We start from the raw sequence: 22,204 nt of genomic DNA on the forward strand, positions 1-22,204 counted from the left end.
AGGTCAATGGATATTAGATATTTTAGTGATTGATACTAGTGACATAAGGAGAATGTTAGTGTAAGCCCTAAGAGGCAATCAAGAGTTGATTGACTTAGGACATTTTGTATCATATTTCATTATTTCATTAAAGGGAAAATGTTATGATTATTATATTTATTTTAATTCAGTGCTGAATGGATAAATATAATAATGTCCTAGGGTAGTAAGTTCTAGTCTACAACATATCAATTAGCTGAATTGATAGTGAGATATTGTAGATATATAGAACACTACTCTTAACTATTCCTTGTCAAGTATTAATATATAAGGATAATATTAATGCGCTGAGATTAACATGTAGGTCAACGGATGACTTAATCTCAAAAGTCATGGATATGAGATATCAGGTTGATACCTAAGTATATATTAGAGAATATGTACTGAATTGGCTCGCCATGAGAATGTTTCATGGATCATTATATGAGTGTCATAAACATTCTCATGTGACTATTAGTATGAATAGTTCTTAGACCTGAAGTCACTACAGTTCCCTACATAAGGAGTTGTGTACTTTAGTATCGTCAAACATCACCTATAATAAAGTGGACTATAAAGTCGATCACTGGGTATACAATGAGTTATGCGGAGGGATATGAGTGATGTAGATGGGATCTATCCCTTCCATATAACGGAAGCAATATCTGTGGGCCCCTTGATTAGTAGGACACAATAATGCATGATCATGCTCAAATGAGTGAATATATGATATTGAGCTTATTTGATTGAGTGTGTCTATTTGTAGATCAAGAAACATAAAGATTGATAAGAGGATAACATGGTCTATGCCTCATTGATCAATCTAGATATCAAGGATAGAGAGACTGAGTCATACAAGATAATAATCATGGACAAGTTAGGTCGAATATCTACTTTCTCGTCACTTGGTAGCAATGATGCATTTCTAGATGTCACTCATTATTTATGTATCTAAAATATTGATTTGGATACATTACCAACGTTATGAGAGCATATTAGGTCACACACAAAGTACATGTTGGTTTGGAGATGCATATTTTAATTTGACTAAAATACTGAGGATCTTAAGATTAATGGGTTAATCTAAAGTGTTGGTGTCATCTTTGTAATGATTGCCACTAGTGCTAGTGGGAGATTGTTAGTAATAGCCCTAATATGAGATGATTAGGCTTATTAGGTTATTGGGTTAATGGTTAATCTAATATAATAATCCAACATATTAAGAGGAAAACAAAGAGAAATTTAATCCGAATTAGACTCAATTGGATCCAATTATTGAATTGAGTCTAATTTGAATTAGATTCATGGAGTCAATTTGGATTGATATTCACAGAGTCAATTGGGATTGATAAGGTTCAATGAGTTAGACTTATTGGGTGAACTTGAATTCACCAAGGAAGAGGAATGGTCAATTTTGATTTGACTAAAACAGAAGAGGAAAGGTCAATTTTGACTTGACCAAAAGACTCTTCATGAATGATGACTAAGAGTCAATTCATGAAGAAGATCAAGAGGCAAAAGGAAGATCAAGAGCCAAATGGACTTTTGGTATTCGATGGGAGTACAAAAGGAGGAATTTTGGCCATTGATTGTAAGAAAGTTCATTTTTTATCTTCTTCTCCTTCCTCCTCTTCTTCCTCTTGACCGATCCTTCCTCATGGCTGAATCACCTTGTGTGGCTAGTACCATAAAGTTGGTTCTTCTCCAGATTGAGAGTTCATGAGACGAACGGAATATGTTTGTGTGGATACCATAGAAGCACGGACACTTGATCGCTCTGAGATCTGCATCCAAAGAAAGGTTGTTGTTGGGCTTGGGAAGGGAATGCATCAAAGGTATAATCCTCTCATGTAAGACTTAGTATATGATTTCCTTTCACATGGATCTTCTGCAGGAACTAGATGTTTTCGGCTGCGCTTTCGCGTGTTTAGCATCCTAGTCCTTACACATATTATATTGAGCATCATAATGAAACCAAACTTCTAGAATCACTTCCCTCAAACTAACTTCTCTCTACAATCCCTCTCTTTCTCTCCCAACTCTCTCTCTCTCTCTCTCATTCTCTCTTTTCTTAGTTCTCAAGCATTCACCCAACCTTCTGATTGTCTAGATAATTCATCATGAAAAGTCAACTAGTGCTTAATCAACAGTCCCTGTATGATCAATATTTTTATTACTTGATGACATAACCGTGCACTTGTGGTTTGACATCAGTCGACTGATTTTTTTCAAATGAATTGATTTACGTGATAAAAAACAAGAAGTGGGTACGTGATTTGATCATTTTAAAACTATAGTTCGTGATTTGGATATTTTGGAAACTTATCTACTCAGTTCGATAAAAAAAATTGTTGTTTCAAACCGAGAATGAGAAAAAAGAAAAGAAAAGGGTTTTTTCCCTTCCGTCGCTGATGCTAATAGAAAAGGGCTTTCCTTTTCTCAATTGCCCATCGCCTCTAAGTCTTGCTAGCGCCACTTGTGGACTTCAGCCTCCTTCTCCAGCTTGCCTCGCATCTCCGGCCTTGGACTGCAGAATAGCAAGGAAGGGTTGGTGGAAATTTTATTTCTGCCAAATTGCTTATTGCAACACCCACTGTCGCCTCCTGCTGCCCACTATTGGCCACCGATAAGTCTCTTGTCGATTAGTACGACATCGGAGAGCAACCTCAACTGAAGCTTGTGTTGCCGCCCAAAGGGGTGTTTCCCCTTGCTGTAGCACCTGCTGCCACCTTTTGCTGCCCACCACCGGCCAACTATTGGCCGCCAGTAAGTCCCCTGCCACGCCAACCTTTTGCCACTTGTCTTCCAATGGAAGGGTAGCAGCGAAAGGTTGTTGGACAACAACCTATCTTGGCAAATAGCAACCTTGTGAAGGTTGCTCACCGGTCAATTTGTGTCATCAGATTGCTTTGCCCGCTAGACACAAATCAAGTTGTGATCCATTTCTCAAATCATTCCGTCTCCCCACTTTTGCTAGTAGCAAAGTAGAGACTTGACTCGGGCTTTGGAATCCATCTTGATGAAAGATCGACGTGGATATGAATAGAGGCAAGGTTCCGAGAGTATCACTTCGTTGGTTCCAATTCCACTCCAGTTGATTCCGATGGAGGCTAGCCTTGCAAGGCTAGCAAACACTCTATACAAGGTCCATTAACAAACCCGTAGGTATAATTTATTATCATAAAATTTTTATTTTATGATCATGTCTGGTCGTGTTATATCCTTGCATGTGTGTGGTATGTGTGATTAATAATTAAGAATTATTATATTTTTATTTATATTGTGCATGTTTACGAAATGTGTTTTAGTATGCACCCATGTTGAGCTACCCTACATGATCCCCTCTATAGTTAGGCAATTAAATGTTTTGATGACTTGGACAACATGTTTGATTTAGGTTGGTTATTATATCTAATTTCTATGTTAAGTTGCCTTGAATCTACCATATATGCAAGTGGGCTTGGCATCGTTAATGCAATCGACATCTAGTCAAGGTTAGCCAAGCTCTAGTTAGCTTGAGTTAAGTTTTGATGTTTGATCCATACATTTAATGGTAGAGTGAGATGTCAGGAGAAAGGAAAGTTTATTGGAGAGGGAGATTATCAGTGCATCGACTTCGGTTCAAGGTTGACCAAGTTGTATTTTGATGGTTTAGACATAGATGGTTGAGAGAAAAATTAAGTAGATTAAAGGTTTATAAGATACTTAACAGTGGAGAAGTTTAAGTGGATCACAGTTGGTAAAACATATAGCGATTGGAAGTCCAACAAGGAGTTGGCAATGGTGAAAATCAAGTGGGTCATGGAGGATCAGTCACTTGACATGAAATGGAAAGTCCAAGTGATTTATAGAGGATTAAATATTTGGCATAAGATGTGAAGTCTAAGTAAGTCAATATTGACTAAACACTTAGCAATGAGGAAATCCTAGCAGATCAAATTTGACCGGAATTAGGCACAAAACGAAAAGTCCTGATAAGTCAATGGTTAGCATATGCTAAGCAATGATAATATTTTGATAGGTCAAAGTTAACCGGATGCTAAATAATAATGAAGTCTCGACAGGTCAAGGTTGACTGTATACTATGTAATGGTGAGTTTTTGGCAGATCAACATTAATCGGATGCTAGAGAAATTAAGCCTTGATAGGTTAAAGTTAATTGAATGCTAGACAAAGAAAGTCATGTTAGGTTGAGCTCAACCGGATACTAAAAAAATGAGAATTAAACCTTGTTAAGGCTGAAATAGAGATATCAATCGATTATTATGGACCAACAATTGGCTGGGGGAGTTTACAATATATGAAATATATTAAAGTAAACAGAATATTTAAAACTTAACTAATCAATTCGATTGATCATCATCAGTTGATTGATGGAAACAATTAATCAACTGATGACACTACTATAGCAAAAAAAAAATGTTTGAGTTAATTTAGAAATTTGATTGTTGATGTAACAGTCGACTGATAAGATATAACAATTGACTATTATAGTCAATGCTGAGCTAGAAGAATCGTTCTATATGTGCAACATTTGAATTCTAGAAGAACAATTAACTGATGGTAACAAGCAATTGACTGTTAGACGGTTTCAGTCATGATAGCAATCCTGTAAAGGATGGTTTTGTGGAAGATTTTAGATGTCATTTCCAAAACACGTAAAACCGATTTTTACTTATGTTATTAATTTGTTCAATTTTTGTTTCTATTTTTCCTCTGCATTTAACTCTTTGTACAAGCACAAATGAAAGACTCATTTCGAATTGCTATCCACCACCTCTAGCAACATCATTGATCCCAATAGGCATGACCAAGGTGGTTGTTGGCTCAATGACTCAAGGTCCATGGAGATTGAAGTACAAGATCAAGCATTTGAGGGACCACAAAACGGGATCCATAGAGATCAAAGAAGGATTCTGAGGGGCTGCAAAAGTATAGCAAGCCAAAGAGGTGAACAACATGAGCGAAGGCAGGGCTCAGAGCATCCAAGTGGTGTACCTTAATGAGGGAAAGCCTCAAGGGCCAAAGAAACTCTACAAGAAATGTAAATGGAGCAATCTATATACAAGGGATAAGGGTATATGGCAGATTAGATAGACTTAACTGTAATATAGTCAAAGTTAGGAGAATCAATCAATTGGTGTTGGGATCTAGTCAACTAGTGACTAAGAAAATGGCACCCTAAGTTTTTTAGAATTTTATGATTTAATTAGTCGATTGATAGTTTAGTTGACTGATGGCCAAGAGAGTCAATACCCCATCCTCATGTGTTTGGGGTATATGGTTTGCTCAATCAACTAGTAAATAGAGACTAGTTGATTGATGTTTAAATACCCCAAGTTGTTCTATTTAGGGTATTACAATCGATTGAGGGGTATGGTTCAACCAACCAATAATTTAGACCATCAACAAACGAATAGAAGGGTTGTCAGTAGATTGAGTTTCTTTGTTCGAGAATAGAATATTTTTAAGTCAACTAGAGCAGTTGACTCAACATCAATCAATAAATTGATGGTAAATTTATTTGACTATGGTGCCACGATTGATTCAAATGTAATCAAAGATGAAATGCTTAAAATGACATGATTCAGATAAGATGACGATCACTTGACTAATGGTGGTCACATTAGTATGGTAGAATTCGAGGAGAAGGCTATAAAACATTTTGAGAGACTATGAAATAGACCATCAATAATATAGTATCAACGTCCATAGTTTGCCACCAACATAGCTTCAATTGTTCTTACCCATTTATGCCTTTTGTAATTGTCAAATTGTAAAAGGTTTTCCACCTCTAGTGCTAAGAAGGAAGAAATATATGTGGGTGAAATCGCCTCTAAGGTTTTGATGGTTTGATTTAAACAATATGTTTAAGAAAATTTGGTCAAGGGTAATTAAATAACTTGATTATGGTTAATCAAGTTAAGTGAAGAGTCCAAGCAAAGTCAAGATTTAGTTGAAGCATGTAAATGAGTAAGAAATCCAAGTAGAATCTAATACTTGGCTGGTTGGTAAAAAGATCTAGTGGGACTAGGCAATTCAAGTCCTAGTGGGATTAGGCAAGGGAAGGCCTGGTTAGGAACCAAGCAATGGAAGTCCAAGCGAGGCTAGGTAGTGGAAGGTCTGGTTGGGAACCAGACAATAGAAGTCCTAGTAGGATTAGGCAGTGGGAGACCGAATTGGAAACTAGGCAATGAAAGTTCTAGCGGGGCTAAGCGGTGGAAGACTTAGTTGGGAATTAGACAAATCTAGTTAGAAACTAGGTTAAGTCCAAGGTGGGTGGGCTAGGAACTAAACACTTAGCAAAGAAAGAAATCTTGGAGGAATAAACTTTAAGCAAGTGAACCTAGTAGGTTAGGTAAAACAAGTACTAGGTTTTGCATGTTTTGCTTATTGTTTGCTTGTTTGTTTTATAGAAAACAACAGTTAGACTAAGACGCAGGCAAGATCAGTTGGGAACTAGTTCAGGTCATCGGACTAATGATCCAGTCAATCGAAAGGATCTAGTCGACCATAAGGATCCAATCGACAACGAGTTGGTTCTCAAATAAGTTTTGACTAAGCTCCAAGCAACCAGAGGGTGTTCCAATCAACTAGAATGTCAAGACTAGGCTCAAAGAGGATCAAGTTTGTAGCCGAGTCAACGGAGGTCGAATCGACCGAAGAAGTGCCAATCAAGTTGTATAAAAGGGGAGTTAAGGCAGCCTCTTCTTACAATTCTTGAAAACCTCTATCTTCGTGCTAATGCTCAGAAAGTGCTCCAAACTTTGCTTGTGTGGTTCAGGAAGCGCCAGGAAGAGTGTCGCAACATTCAAGATTTCCAACAGTTCATCACGAATTTGTTTTCATACTTGTATTGTATTTACATATCTATTTTTCATATTTGTGATTATCCTTACAAATTCTATAAGAGGTTTCTCCACCTCTAGAAGAATCTGAAAAGGTAAAAAACATTAGTGAACTGACACTGGGTGCATATTTTAGATATACTAACCCTACGAGTTGTGAACCAAATAAATCTAGTATCTTCTTTTTATTGTTTTATTTTACTTTATTCTGCCATGTATTTCTAACACTCTGATTGAAAAGAAAATGAAAGAATGAAAAAAAATTTAACTAAGTTATTCACTCCCCTCTAGCGTTGAATAAGATCCTACAATATAGTGGTGTTTTGAAAATGATCCGCCTAAAAAATTATAGGTCAGGGTGTAAAAGTTTGGAAGCTATAAAGCCACATTAAATTGTGGAACACTCTGGTTTATGTTTTTTCTGTATACTTTTGTTGAATATTGATCTTGTAAGAAGTAATATTTACTTTTTGAATATTACTTCCTACAAGATCAATATTCAACCCCCTTCTATTACATCAATCACAACACCACATGACCTTCAGGGCATAGTTGAGCCGGTCACAACATGGTATATTTATAGAATTGGGTAAGGGTTGATTTCTGATGAAGCCACGGAAATATCTTCCATGTGGTGACTTACTTTGATTTCCTGATTTACACCCTCTTAATGGTGTGGGATAGTAATGGGATTGTCAAGATGACAAATTTTACCTTTTTTTGCATAATCACAACACCACACGATCCAACAGTAGTTTGATTCCTACTCGTATATTTAAGATGTTTGATTCCTACCCACATATTTTCCTTTTTTAGAAATTTGGTCTACATAGCACCAAAATTAGTCTCACTAGCTGCCCATAACATGTCCATTAAGACTGTTAAAGGTCCTTATATTTTTGGATTAGCAACCTATCATAGTCTAAAGCCTTGGTCACAATGTCCCAATTGATCATGTGTAATGTATAAATTATTACCCATTTAAGTTCCTTTAGTAAGAAGATGGGAAGGAATAAAAACCTTCATGTAATAAGTAGGCATGGTAGTAAGTAACTCCTTCATAAGTGTATTCATCCTTCCATGGACAATGTTCATTCTACTTAACTAGTTAACTTCCTTTTGGCCTTGTTAATGATGTGTACGAAATGATCTCTTTTTCTTTTCGACAACTAGATTGAAACACAAATATTTGTTAATAGAGTCAGATGAATAAAGTTAGCCCAAAGTGAATCATCTGACAAGATTTTTACCTTTAGGAACTAGAACTGGCAACATGATTCGATTGAGCAAAGCAATCTATCTAAAACCTTCTTGTTTCACTAAGTCACCTTCCCCTAAGGAAGCTAAAATTTTGAATCTTGAACTTTGCCTTGTTTGTTGTGGGGCTCTTGTGCTCTTTCCTTGTGTTTGCCTCAACATTCCTTTTCCTCCCAACCTTCCCAACTAGCACCAAAGGGCTAATATTAGGAGGATTGCCAGAATTATTTCTGGAATCCTTCACAAAATCAAGCACCAAATTTAGCAACAAAAGATCATTCCCAATTTAGTGATTTTCTTGAAATTGCACGATTTTTCGAAATAAGATCATCCTCTGACAGCCAAAACATCCCAAACAGGTTCTAATGAGGGCTAGTTCAGATTTATATTCCTTGCGACCATCCAAATTATGTTCCTCACACGTGAGACATATGAGACATAGGCTTTCGTATTCGATGCAGTGAGAACATCTCGCTGTCAAGAACTTTGTAGTGAGGCTTTTATTGAGGCTCAACTTCACACAAATAAGTGCAAATTTCCTCTGAAGATCATTTGTGAATTAATATATTCTGATTGATTTGCTTATAGTGCTACACACCAAGCGCAAACAATGATCATTGAGGTATTCTATCACAAGTTTGGGTATGTAGATGTTGGTGTATTAGTGCAATCTGAGCGCAGATAGAATGATAGTATACCATCGTTTTGGCAAAGTCAAGACTAGAGTTAGACTCTATTTCTTTAAGACAAATTTGCCCCACACACAGTGCTCACGGAACACGGCAATCATCTCCCAAGATACAACGACTTTATCTTGCGATAGTAGCACTGCAAATCGCAAGACCTCCGAACCAAAGAAGGCTTATCGAACTCTCCAATGCAAGTATGGAATGCAATGCTTGCTTTGATTGGAAGGAATTGAGTGAGTGAAATGAGGATACGAGGGACTTTATTTATACTAAATGAAGGGGTATAAGAACCTCTTGGTTCAATTAGATTTCATCCATTCATTTTGAATTGGATGATGTAGATCACATCCTTTCCTAAGAGGCACATTACCTCTTCATAAGATGTCACCCTTTAACTATCCAAAAGGCACTTAAAATTTTTAATTTCTCATTTATAATTTCTAACAATCCCCCATATAAATGAAAATAAATGCATGCATGTTATCACCTAAGGAGAGTTCAATCGATAAGTTAATACATCGGAAGAGGTAGCTTGTGGCTTTGAACCTTCCGTAGTGGAATGCTATTGAGCATAATAGGCGACGCAGTGAACGTAATGTCTTGAACTACTCAGTGGTTTTTGTATACTAAGATAATAACACCCACACAGAGACTTATCTCACCTACTTTTGGTTCTCATAGTTGGTTCCGTTTTAGCCATGGACATCATCTTGGATTCATGAGTGTTTCATTGAAGCGGCCAGTCTTCACACTCACAAAGGTGATACTTCTATCAAGAGTTTCCTGCCATACTCTACCTTATAAAGGTATAGAAGTCATTAAAAGCATACGCTTAACCTCACTACATGTGGTTGATAGCACAAGTTCATCCTAGGATTGGGATAGAGATAATATATCTTGTGTGCTATAACATAACTTCTGTAACTTCGTTGTCCCATTGAACTAAGATCTTAGGATCTCCAGTCAACAAGATTGGGTTACCGCTACAGTTATTTTAGTTATAGATTTTTAGTCTCATTCCTCTCGATGAGCAATATACTTGATCTCGACTTAGCCCCTTCGTAAGAGGGTCTGCCTAGTTATCTTTTGACTTGACATGGTTGATTGCAATCACTCTGTTGGAGATCAACTGCCTAATGGTATTGTGCTTGCGATGTATATACCAAGACTTACTATTATACATACTACTCTGTGTCCTTCCAATCGTCGATTGACTATCATAGTGTATAAGTAAGGTGGGCACAAGTTTCGTCCAGCTCAAAATATTTTCCAAGAAATTCCTCATTCATTCAGCTTCTTCTGCTACTTTGTCTAGTGCTATAAACTCAGATTTCATAGTTAACCGAGCAATGCATGTCTGCTTTGTGGATTTCCAAGATACTGCTCCTCCACCGATTGTAAATATATACTCACTAGTGGATTTGGAATATTTTGTATCTCATATTTAATTAGCATCACAATATCCATCTAAGATAGCGAGATACTTTCCGTAATGTAATCCGTAGTTCATAGTATATTTCAAATATCTAAGAACTCGCATCAATGATTTTCAATGGGTGTCGTTTGGATTACTCGTAAAATGACTCAACTTGTTTACCACACAAGCAATATCTGGACGTGTGCAGTTTGCAAGATACATCAAACTGCCTATTAACCGAGAATATTCCAATTGCGATATGGGCTCACCATGATATTTCGCTAAGTGTTGACTTAGATCCATAGGTGTTTTTACTGTAGAGAGATCATACACATTGAACTTTTTTAACACTGACTCTACATAATGGGATTGTGTCAAAATTATCCCATCGGATGTCCTGAGAATTTTAATTTCTAATATAACATCTACTAGACCCATATCTCTCATATCAAAATTCTTGGTCAACATTTTCTTTGTACTCATGATTGCCGCCCATTATAAGCATGTCGTCTACATATAGGCAAATGATTACATGACCTTTAGGTGTGTGTTTAACATAAATGCATTTGTCGCATTCATTTATTTTGAACTCGTTTGACAACATTGTTTTGTCAAATTTTTCGTGTCATTGTTTAGGTACTTGTTTAAGTCTGTACAATGACTTAACAAGTCGACACACCTTTTCCTCTTTTCCTGGAGCTACGAATCTCTCGGGTTGCTCCATATAGATTTCTTCTTCTAACTCACCATTTAAGAACGCAGTCTTAATATCCATTTGGTGTATTTCAAGGTTAAACAGTGCTACGATTGCTATCAGCACTCGTATGGGCGTAATCCTTATCACCGGTGAGTAGGTATCGAAGTAATCAATGCCTTCCTTTTACTTGTATCCTTTGGCTACAAGTCTAACTTTATACTTGTCAATCGATCCATCAACTTTATACTTGCGTTTTAGTATCCACTTACAACCTATGGTTTAGTACTAGAAGGAAGGTCCACTAATTCCCAAGTATGGTTATTCATGATAGACTCGATTTCATTATTGATAGCTTCTTTCCACAATGTAGTGTCGAGACTAGAGAGAGCTTCGCTTAATGTTCTTGGGTCCATTTCCGACATAAAAGTCATGAAGTCCGGCCCGAATGATTTCTCAACTATAGCCTGTTTGCTCTAACGTGGCTCTTTGCTTTGATTGTCAATAGTCCTTTTATGACAACTAAGTTCAGAAACATCATTTTTGCTAGAACTTCCATTGTTATTACTTTAAATGTTTCCCTTCTTATTCGGGAATATATTTTCAAAGATCCGAGATTTTATGGTTGTTCCAACATGAGTATCAAGAATGTTTGACTTGTGAACTATGAAACGATATGCACTACTATTATGGGTATATCTGACAAATATCGCATCGAACGTTTTAGGTCCGATATTTATTTTCTTTGGCTTGGGTACTTCGACCTTTGCTAAGCAACCCCAAACCTTCAAGTATTTGTACAATGGCTTGCAGCCTTTCCATAGCTCATATGGTGTTTTATCATTTTTCTTGTGAGGGATTTTGTTGAGAATGTGGTTTACTGATAATATAGCCTCCCCCCATAAGTTTTGGGGTAAGCCTGAATTTATCAACAAGGCATTCATCATTTCCTTTAATGCCCGATTTTTACATTCAGCAACACCATTTGATTAAGGCGAGTAAGGCGCCATTGTTTAATGGATAACACTAGATTCTGAATAAAACTCATCAAACGGTGTACTATATTCTCCACCTCTATCACTACGAATTATTTTAATTCGTTTATCAAGTTGATTCTCAACTTCTTTTTTATAGGTTTTGAAAGCTTCTAAGACTTCGTCTTTACTTCTTAAAAGAAAGACATAACAAAATCTCGTGTAGTCATCGATAAAAGTAATAAAATAATTTTTACCTCCTCTAGTTTGCACGAATTTTAAGTCACATAGATCACTATATATTAACTCTAGAGGAGTCATTGACCTTTCCACCGAATGAAAAGGTAGTCTCGTCATTTTTTCTTCCACACACACTTTACATTTGTGTGTTTTGTCCATATTGACATTTGATAATAAATTTAACTTGACGAGACATTTAAGAGTATTATTATTGACATGCCCAAGTCGATCATGCCATAAGTTAAAACAATCAACAACATAGCTAGAAGCTTTTATTTTATTACCATCAAAGTCATGGTGTACAGTCATTACAACCATTTTGAACAGACTTTGTTCTAAAGACCCTTTACCCATGAATACGCCATTCTTCGTAAGAACAAAGTTGTTTGACTGGAACACTAGTCTAAAATCGGCTTTAACAAGTGACGATCCAGAAACTAGGTTCTTCCTGATGTCAGGAACATGGAACACATCAATGAGAGTTAGCTCTTTTCCAGACGTCATTTTCAGAACAACCTTCCCAAGTCCGACAATCGGGGATGTCGTGTAATTACCCATATAGAGCATTCTTCCACTTATCGGAGTATAGTTGGAGAACATCGCCTTATCAGAACAGATTTGACTTGTTGCTCCAGTATTGATCTACCACTTCTTTGGGTTATCCATCACCGTGTTGGCTTCAAACATGACCGCAGTGAGATCTAATTCCATGTCGTCAAAAGTTATGACTTGGTTTGCAGCATCCTTCTAACTCTTGGTTGGCTTCTTCGGGCGTCTGCATTCTTTGGACATGTGTCCTAGCTTTTCGCAGTTGTAGCATGTGCCCTTGAATTTCTTGCCTTGAGCCTTCTTTTTGGATTGGTTCGGCTTTTTGCCTTTTGCCTCAGCCAGATTGTTGGAATGTATACTAAAAGCCTAACTTTTTGTATAAACATATATTTAGAAATAAGAATCACATTAGTTAAATATCTACACTTATTTGTTAAGTGTAGTTGTTCAATTAATTTATATTGTAGATAACATGGTATGTGGTATCACACACTGAAGATCATGTTATCAGTTCTTTATAAATTATAAACAGACGCTCACGACTAAGATGGAAAGGAACAAACTATTGGAATAGTCGTAGTGTAATTAGGTATTAGTTTATCTTGACTAATAAATTACACTAGTACACTTTAAGTGTATTGAGTAGGATCATTTTAGGTAAGTTCTTTTTATACTGACTTAATAAAAGAACTAGACCTTAGTTATTATGGAAGTGTGTGCTCTTAATCCTCATATAATAATAAGCATATATATTTAGTATTTATTTCTTTAACTTATCAAAGGGTGAGATTTAACTCGATAAATCAATAGGCCCGATAAGTTGGGAAATGATATTACTTATAGTGTATATTGTAGATTATAAAAGGAAATTGTGTCCTAGTAATCTAGGCTGAGAATGTCCCCAAGAGGAGCTCATAAGGATTGTCATGTTAAACCCTGCAGGTGGACTCAGATCGACATGACAATGAGATTGAGTGGTACTACTCTTGGACTTAGATATTAATTAAGTGAGTTGTCAGTAACTTACTTAATTAGTGGGCATTTATTATCTTAAACACATGGAGACTAACACACTCATGATAAGAAGGAGCCCATAATGTAATTTGGGATTTATATGGTAGTACAATAATAACTCTCTAGTGGAATGAGTTATTATTGATGAACTTGAGTTGTGTATTCAGGGCGAACACGGGATACTCAAGCTCATCGGAAGGCCAAAATCAATTTCTCCTCTAGGTCCCTGTCGTAGCTTCATTAATGCCTCTAATTCACTCATGAAAAAGCTCATCTTGGTGTTCAAGAGAGGGTCGACCCATGGCTTGGTGACCAAGCCATGTGGCCGGCCACTTCCTCCTCAATGGGGGTCGGCCCCTTGCTTAGTGGCCAAGCAAGAAGGGGTTGGCCACAATATTCAAATTATAAGGGGTGTTTTGAATTTTTAAAATATTCTCTTTGTAGATATCTACAAGTTTTAAAAGAGAGATTTTAAAATATAGAACTTTCCTTATTTGAATTAGGCCACATAGTTTAAAAGAAAAATTAAAAGTTTTAAAACTTTCCTTTTTTAACCATCCTCATGGTTTTAAGCAAAAAGGAAGAGAAGTTTTAAATTTGAAATTTTCTAATCATGTTAAAAAAGGAAATTTTAGAAGAGAAGTTTTAAATTTTAAAACATGATTTTAATTTTTAAAACTTTCATTTTTTAACATCCACATTAGGAAATTAAAAGAGAGCTTGTAAAATTTTATAAGAGGTTTTCCTCTTTGCTTATAAAATTTTTACAAAAATTATTTCCTTCCTTTTTAAGGGGTCGACCACCCTTGCTTGGTGCCCAAGCAAGGGGCCGGCCAAATCAAATCAAATCATCCCATCAATGATTTGGTGATTGATTCAATCAAGAGGAAAGAAAAGGAAAAATAAAAGGGGAAAAGGAAAAACAAGAGGAAGATTTTAATTTTTTGTAAAAAGTATTTCCTTATTTGCCTTGGGCAAGTATTATAAAAGAAGGGGAGGAGAGGCCTCATGAGCAATCTATTATTTTCTCTCTTCTCTCTTGTCTTCTCCAAAGGGTCGTCCCTTGCTTCTCTTCATGCTAGGGCCGGCCACCTCTTGTGGATACTTGGTGTAGCCGGATACAAAGAGAAGGAGAAGAAGAGAAGAAATAGGGATTGCATCATCTCTTGTTCGATCATTTGTGCTCTCTCTTTTATGACCGGATCTCTCCCCTCTTCCTTTCCCTTTGCTCTCTTTTCCTTGGTGGTGGTGGTGGCCGGATTTTATAGAAGAAGAAGGCTTTGGGTGGTGTTCATCTTGGAGGATCGTCACCCACACGACGTTCAAGACGAGGCGAGGAATACGACAGAATATCTCGAGGTCATTAGCATACAAAGAGAAGGTATAACTAGTAATTTTCTTCTGCATCATGCTAGTTATTTTTCTTTGTATGAATTCCAAACACAAGAGGCATTAGATTCTAGTTTTTCGAATTCGTTATTTGAGTTTGTGTTTTTTTTTTGTTTTTCAAATTTGTGATTCGATTGTTCTCTTTGGTTAAACCTAGAGTTATATAAGGAAATTAAATATTAGCTTTCCTTAAAAGGCTTTGTCTAGGCGGTGGTGGATGCTCCCATACCCAAGAAGGTCATGTGCCTCGCCATGCAGTCCAGGAAGCCAATTTTGGAAATTAATATTTAATTGAATTTATAACATAGATAGATTTGGATCAATAGTGTTAAGTTCCGCTTGTGATCCAAGTCTAAACCATTAAGAACAGATAAATTAAATTTGGAATCAATAATGTTATGTTCCGTTTACGATTCCTAATTTAATTTCTAAAGAACACAATAGATTGTTTAGGAAAGGTTCGACACTTGTACAAAATTTTTATACAGTGGAACCGGTACAATCGTCCTAGGACCAACCAACAGGTTTGACATCTCGTCGACTACTCGCTTTGTTCCTCTAGAGTCGGACATCTTTCAATTATCTTCCTCAATTCGTAACTTTAAGATTAGGTTTCAAGTCCCAAATCCTTTTGCTTGTGCTTTAGGTAATTTTTGAAATCCTTCTATGATGGAGGAAGTTTCTGTTAGAGTGTATACTAAAAACCTAACTTTTTGTAAACATTTATTTTTGAAATAAAGAATCACATTGGTCAAATACCTACATTTATATGCTAAGTATAGTTGTTCAATTAATTTATATTGTAGATAACATAGTATGTGGTGTCACACACAGAAGATCATGTTATCAATTCCTTATAAATTATAAATAGTAGTTCACGACTAAGATGGAAAGGAGCAAACCATTGGAATAGTCGTAGTGTAATTTGGTATTAGTTTATCTTAACTAAAAAATTACACTAGTACACTCTGAGTGTATTGAGTATGATCATTTAAGGTAAGTTTTTTTTATACTAACTGAATAAAAGAATAAGACCTTTGTTATTATGAAATTGTGTGCTCTTAATCTTGATATAATAAAAACACATATATCTAGTATTTATTTCTTTGACTTATCAATGGGTGAGATTTAGCTCGATAAATCAAGGGGCCCGATAAGTTGGGAAATGATATTATTTATAGTGTTTGTTGTTGATTATAGAAGGAAATTATGTCCTAGTAATCTAGGTTGATGATGCCCCCAAGAGGAGCTCATAAGGATGGTCATGTAAACCTTGCAGGTGGACTTAGTCTGACATGACGATAAGGTTAAGTGGTACTACTCTTGGACTAAGATATTAATTAAAATGAGTTGTCAGTAACTCACTTAATTAGTGGGCATTCGACATCTTAAACGCAGGGAGACTAACACACTCATGATAAGAAGGAGCCCAAAATGTAATTTGAGATTGATGTAGTAGTTCAATAATAATTCTTTTGTGGTATGAATTATTATTGATGAAATTAAGTTAGGTGTTCGGGGCAAATACAGGAAGCTTAATTTCATCGAGAGACCAAAACAAATTCCTCCTCTCGGTCCCTATCGTAGCCTCTTATATATAGAGAATTATATCCACCAAATACCCACTTCCTACCCACCTTTAGGTGGTCGTCCAAGCAAGATTGGAACCCAAGCTTGGGTCGGCCAAGCCAAAGGTTTGAGCCAAGTAGGGTGGCCGGCCATAGTGTAACGACCCAATTTTCCTTATTTCAAGTTCCAAATGTCCGTAAAAATATTTGGAAATACTTTTAAAATATTCTAGAGATTTTTAGAAATTTTTAGAGTATTTTTATGTAATTTTTGGAGGTCGTTTAGTAGGGTTACAAAAAGAAAGAAGTTTTGATAAAAACCGTTGAAGGTGAGATTCGAACCCACGACCTCGGGTCGGACTGACCCAAGCAAAACCAGCCCAACCAGCTGAGCTACGCTCGTTTTATTAATCATATATGGAGCGATATATATTTAAGTAATAGTTAGGAACAGTAAAATAATAGGAAATAAAATGGTTGCAGCTGGGATTCGATCCCTCGAGTTGGGCTTTAAGCAGAACGCAGCCCACCAACAGACCAGCCGCGGGTTTGTTAATAAAACCCGAATCAAGTTGTATTTAAGCAATAGTTAGTTAACAGAATATTAAAGTTATAAGAAGAGAACTTAGGTTTTTCCCCGTGACAAAAATCTTCTCTTCTCTTCTCACGCGACGGCGCATCTCTCCACGGGGGAAACCGCAGCGAGCAAAGCTAGGGCATTGCGGTGGCCGGCGAGCACTCTTCTCCGAGAGGTCATCACACCACCGAGCTCCTCTCGTCAAGAAGAGGCGCGAGCACAAGAAGAAGCCGAGTATTTCAAGCCTCCGAGCCCTAGATCTTCTTCCTCTCCTTCGGTTGTAAGTCCAAGCAAATCCCGGTGAGTTGCTTCTCACCTGCAGTAGGAGTTGTTCGAGCTTTGATTCGTTTTCATGGCTTTCGGATTCTTGTTTTCTTTTGGATTCGAAGCAAGTTTGAGGGGTTTGTTTCCTGCAGGCTTGTGTTGGAAATTCAGATTTGATCAAGGATGATTTTATGTATAGTTTCAGAATGTTGGACTATATTGATAGTGAGGATGTCAATTGATGTTGTTCTGTCGTTGAATTGCCATGAAACTGGTGTGGTATTCGGTTTAAATGAGTTCTACAAGTTGTAACATTGTCCTGTCATTCTGAATAAACAAGTTTAGTTACTGGTTTTATTAAACTCAAGTTATAGTCCTTATACATGGGGTTCTGGATTCTCTATATGTGGTGTAGTATTCACTATATGGTTTTCCAGTATGTGGTCAAATGATTCTTATAGTTTTCTTGTCGTGGAACAGAACAGGAGGATTAGTGGTGGTTTAGGCTTGCTTTTAACTTCCTTACTGCCATGAATATCATATCAGATTAAAATGTTATTTAGAGATTTTATAATTAAGATTTTAGTTAGCTGTGGTGACCATGTATCTATGATTTCACTGATTTATGGGCATGCATAACTTGAGGATTTGAATCTCTCTGTATATGTTTCACTCTGAGCTTTAATTGCCTCTGCACAAGTTAGCATTAAGGTTATCTGGTTCCTGCAATTATCATTAGGCTTAATAGTATAGTTTTTAGTTAAGTTGTATGTGGATTTGTACTTAGCTTGTGTGCAGATTTTTGCTAGAGTTTATGTGCAGAAATTTATCAGCTAAGAATGCAGAATTTTGAGTAGTGTGTTATGTAGATTCTCAGTTAAGTTTTTTTGCATTCATTTTAGCATGCTTAAAGATCTCAGAATTGTTTCCTTTGTTTTAAATCTGTTGTAGCATGTTTAAGTTGTTCTAGTTTCCTATTTGTTATTAGAATAACATGAGCAGATTTTCTAGATTCTATTGCATGCCTAGTAGTTGAATTTGTTTTACTTTCACAGCATGCTTGAGTTGTTCTAGTTCCCTATTTGCTATTGGAATAACATGAGCAGTTCCATTTTTATAGCATGCAGATTTTTATAAGTAAAGTATGCAGATTTTTAATAAGCAGATTTTCATAAGCTTTACATGCAGATTTATGTTAAGCTTTGTATACAGATTTTCAGTACGTAGAGTGTGTTCTAGTGCACCCCAAGTGCTTGATAAAATGCTTAGCTCAATATAATGCTACAGTAGGCATTTTAATAGCTCAGTTAATGCAATAGAAGCATTTAAAATAACTTATTTAGTCTTGCTTCAGCTTATATGGGACTACGGTCCAATGGGTGGGCTCCCACAGTCGCCTCTAGGTTCAGATAACCTAGTTCTAGGTTCAGATAACCTAGTAAAAGCAAGATAAGAAAATTAGCTATGAAATCAGTATTTTATTTTCAACAATGGCACTGTACTGGATTAGATATCCATTGGGTTGGGCTCCCACAGTCGTCCCTAAGTTTAGATAACCTAGTAAACCCTACTAGACTCGGAACTTGCAATCCCGGGTTTAGTTAGGGATGCGCGCACAGCAAGTTGCCGGGCCCATCAGCAGCATGATTATTATTTTGATCTATTATGTAAATAGTTTTCAAAACTTCACAAATTAGTTATGTGAATACAAGTTAGACTCAGTTTAGCATTAATTAGTTCAGCTTATGTATTAGTTCAGTTTCCTGTTGATACACATGATAGTTCCATGATTAGCTATACATGTTTAGTAATTCAGTTAGTATGATTCCTTTATTGCTATTTATGAGCATGATTAGCTATACATGTTTAGTATTTCAGTTAGCATGATTTCTTTGCTATTTATGAGCATGATTAGCTATACATGTTTAGTATTTCAGTTAGTTAGATTTCTTTGTTATTTATGAGCATGATTAGCTTTACATGTTAGCTTTTCAGTTAGTTCCTTTGCTATTTATGAGCATGAGTAGCTTTACATGTTAGCATTCAGTTTTAGCATGTTTTTATTCATATACATGCATATCGAGTTTTTGTGAGTAGATAGCGCTCACTAAGCTTTATGCTTATAGACTGCATTTCCTCCTACTGCAGATAAAGGAAAAGCTAAAGTATGAAAGGAAGGCGACAAGGAGATGCTGTGACAGTGTGTGTGATGCCAGGACTATGGAGAGATCCAGAATTAGCTGGCAAAATTGTCAAGACTTTTCCTTTAGTTCTCTTTTAATGTTATATTGAAATTGAGTTTATTGCCGCATTTGTAGTTTGATACCTCCTATTGTTGGAGTGATATGGTTGTTTGCCATTGCTAGAGTTGTTTCATATTTTTATTGTGCTATTATACTGCGTGGTTGTGAAATTATATGTTCCAGCCGCCTGTGGCTGAGTATACATGTTATGTATCCCAGTTTAGGGTCACCGGTACAGGGGAGACTCTGTCGAAATTTTTTGGTAGAGTTTCTATGTGATTTTTTAATCATACCGGTTAAGTAGAGTTAGTAGTCAAGTAGCGTCCACCTTTAGAGAATAGTAGTAGTGTAGAAAGGTGGGTCGTTACAGTTGGTATCCATTCTCCAGCATCACACACATCAGCATCAGCCTTGCCGTCTTCCAAGTAAGAATACCTCTACTCTATTTATGTTTCTTGCTTTCATGTTTAGGAATAATTATAGCATGCTTATGTGTGATAGCCTCTAACATATTTATAGTAGCTAGTTAAACGTGATTAGATTAGTTATGTACATCCTCTATGTCTTTAGAAATGGCACGAGGGCCTTGCTAGCGGTGCATCGCCCATCGAGCCCAAAGAAGAGGCGGTTCGGTGCCTCCCGGACCTCGACGTTAGTGGCTCGATTCTGACTAGGTGAGCAAGGAGATAGCCACCTTAAAGGCTAATCACAGAATACTCCCGATCACCCCGAGCCTAACCTAGCGACCCAGCATTTATAGAGGTTCCACGATCCACACGCAGTAGCTCCGGGCAAAGAGAGAGGCTTACGATCCGGTGGCGTGAATCAAGCGAGAACTTCCGAGCACCGGTGAACCATGGGATGCTTCAGCGTGGTTCAAAACACTGGAGAGGATGGAGCTTCTAGACGGCCGAGCAGGAAAAGGTGAAGTATGCCTCCATCGGCGGAGACGCGTCGTATGGTGGGAGAATCGAGCGGCGCCCGGTGAGCTAGATGACATGGGCGGACTTGAGGAGAATTCTTGAGGAGTTCTTCCATACGAGCCACAAACCACGGAGGAACTAGTGAGTAGTGCTCGATCACCGAGCACTACCAGCACAATCAGCTGAAGCAAGTCTCCTCATAGTCCAAAGGCCAAGGAAACTCTCACACTCAAAATAGCAAGGCCATCTGGTGGAAAGGGAACTCCAAGCAGAAGCACAAATCGGGAGTGACCCGGAAGGAGGACCATCTAGGCGACCCGGTTATCAGTGTGCTACTGTGGGAAATTCCACCGGGGTTTATCGCAGGCATACGAGGATGCTGAATGTGGACAAGAAGGGCACGTGGCAAAGTGCCCGAACAAGACCGGTCTTCCTCGGCCACGTGATTCGGAGCCCGGCCATCTCGGTTATATCGGATGCAGCTCTAAAGGTCCATCTATCGGCCGGGCAGATTAGAAGCCCCTCGGCTATGGCGAATCGAGGATCTACTCACTCACCGAGAGGGCGTAAATGCCTCGGCGGTTGTCACAGTCGATTAACATTTTACGGTATAGTGCTTTATTTGATCTTGGGCAACCCATTCTTATATAGCCAGGCATTCAGGAAAGTTAGCAATACCCCGGAGGTACTCGGTGAGTCGGTTTACGGCGACATTACCTTCGGAGAAGTTATGGCATCCACGCATCGGTTTAGAACGATTGCCGGTCATGATAGCGAGAGAACTCTTTTGTGATCGATAGTGCTGAACGATGGTGAATACGATGTCATATTTGGAATGAACTTCCCGATCGGATACGGTGCCTCCGTAGAGTCGAAAGTAAAGTCGTATTCCAACAGGCGAAGCGGTTCGAGTACATCGGAGAACCCAAGAGAAAAAGGGCAAGTTAAGTCCTCGCTACGTAGGACCCTACCCCGATCACAGAGAGAATTGGGAAGGTAGCTTACAAGCTAGACTTATCTCAAGATATGTCAGCAATACACAATGTATTTCATGTCTCCATGCTAAAGAAGTGTATTCACGACCTTAGCCAAGTGATTCAGCCTCAGACAGTGTAGATCCAAGAGGATCTTAGCTATGAGAGCAGACACAGATAGTGGACAGAGCAGACAAGATACTAGGAAACAGAGAAGTGTCATTAGTAAAAGTCATCTGGTAGAACCAGAAGCACGAGAAAGTTACTAGGGGAGCGTGGAGACAGCATGAGACAGAAATATATCCAGAATTATTCTAAGTTCGAGGACGAACTTTTTATAAGGGAGGGAGAATTGTAACGACCCAATTTTCCTTATTTCAAGTTCCAAATGTCCGTAAAAATATTTGGAAATACTTTTAAAATATTCTAGAGATTTTTAGAAATTTTTAGAGTATTTTTATGTAATTTTTGGAGGTCGTTTAGTAGGGTTACAAAAAGAAAGAAGTTTTGATAAAAACCGTTGAAGGTGAGATTCGAACCCACGACCTCGGGTCGGACTGACCCAA

The sequence above is a fragment of the Zingiber officinale genome, chromosome 7A (assembly GCF_018446385.1).
Source record: "Zingiber officinale cultivar Zhangliang chromosome 7A, Zo_v1.1, whole genome shotgun sequence".
Taxonomy (NCBI): domain Eukaryota; kingdom Viridiplantae; phylum Streptophyta; class Magnoliopsida; order Zingiberales; family Zingiberaceae; genus Zingiber; species Zingiber officinale.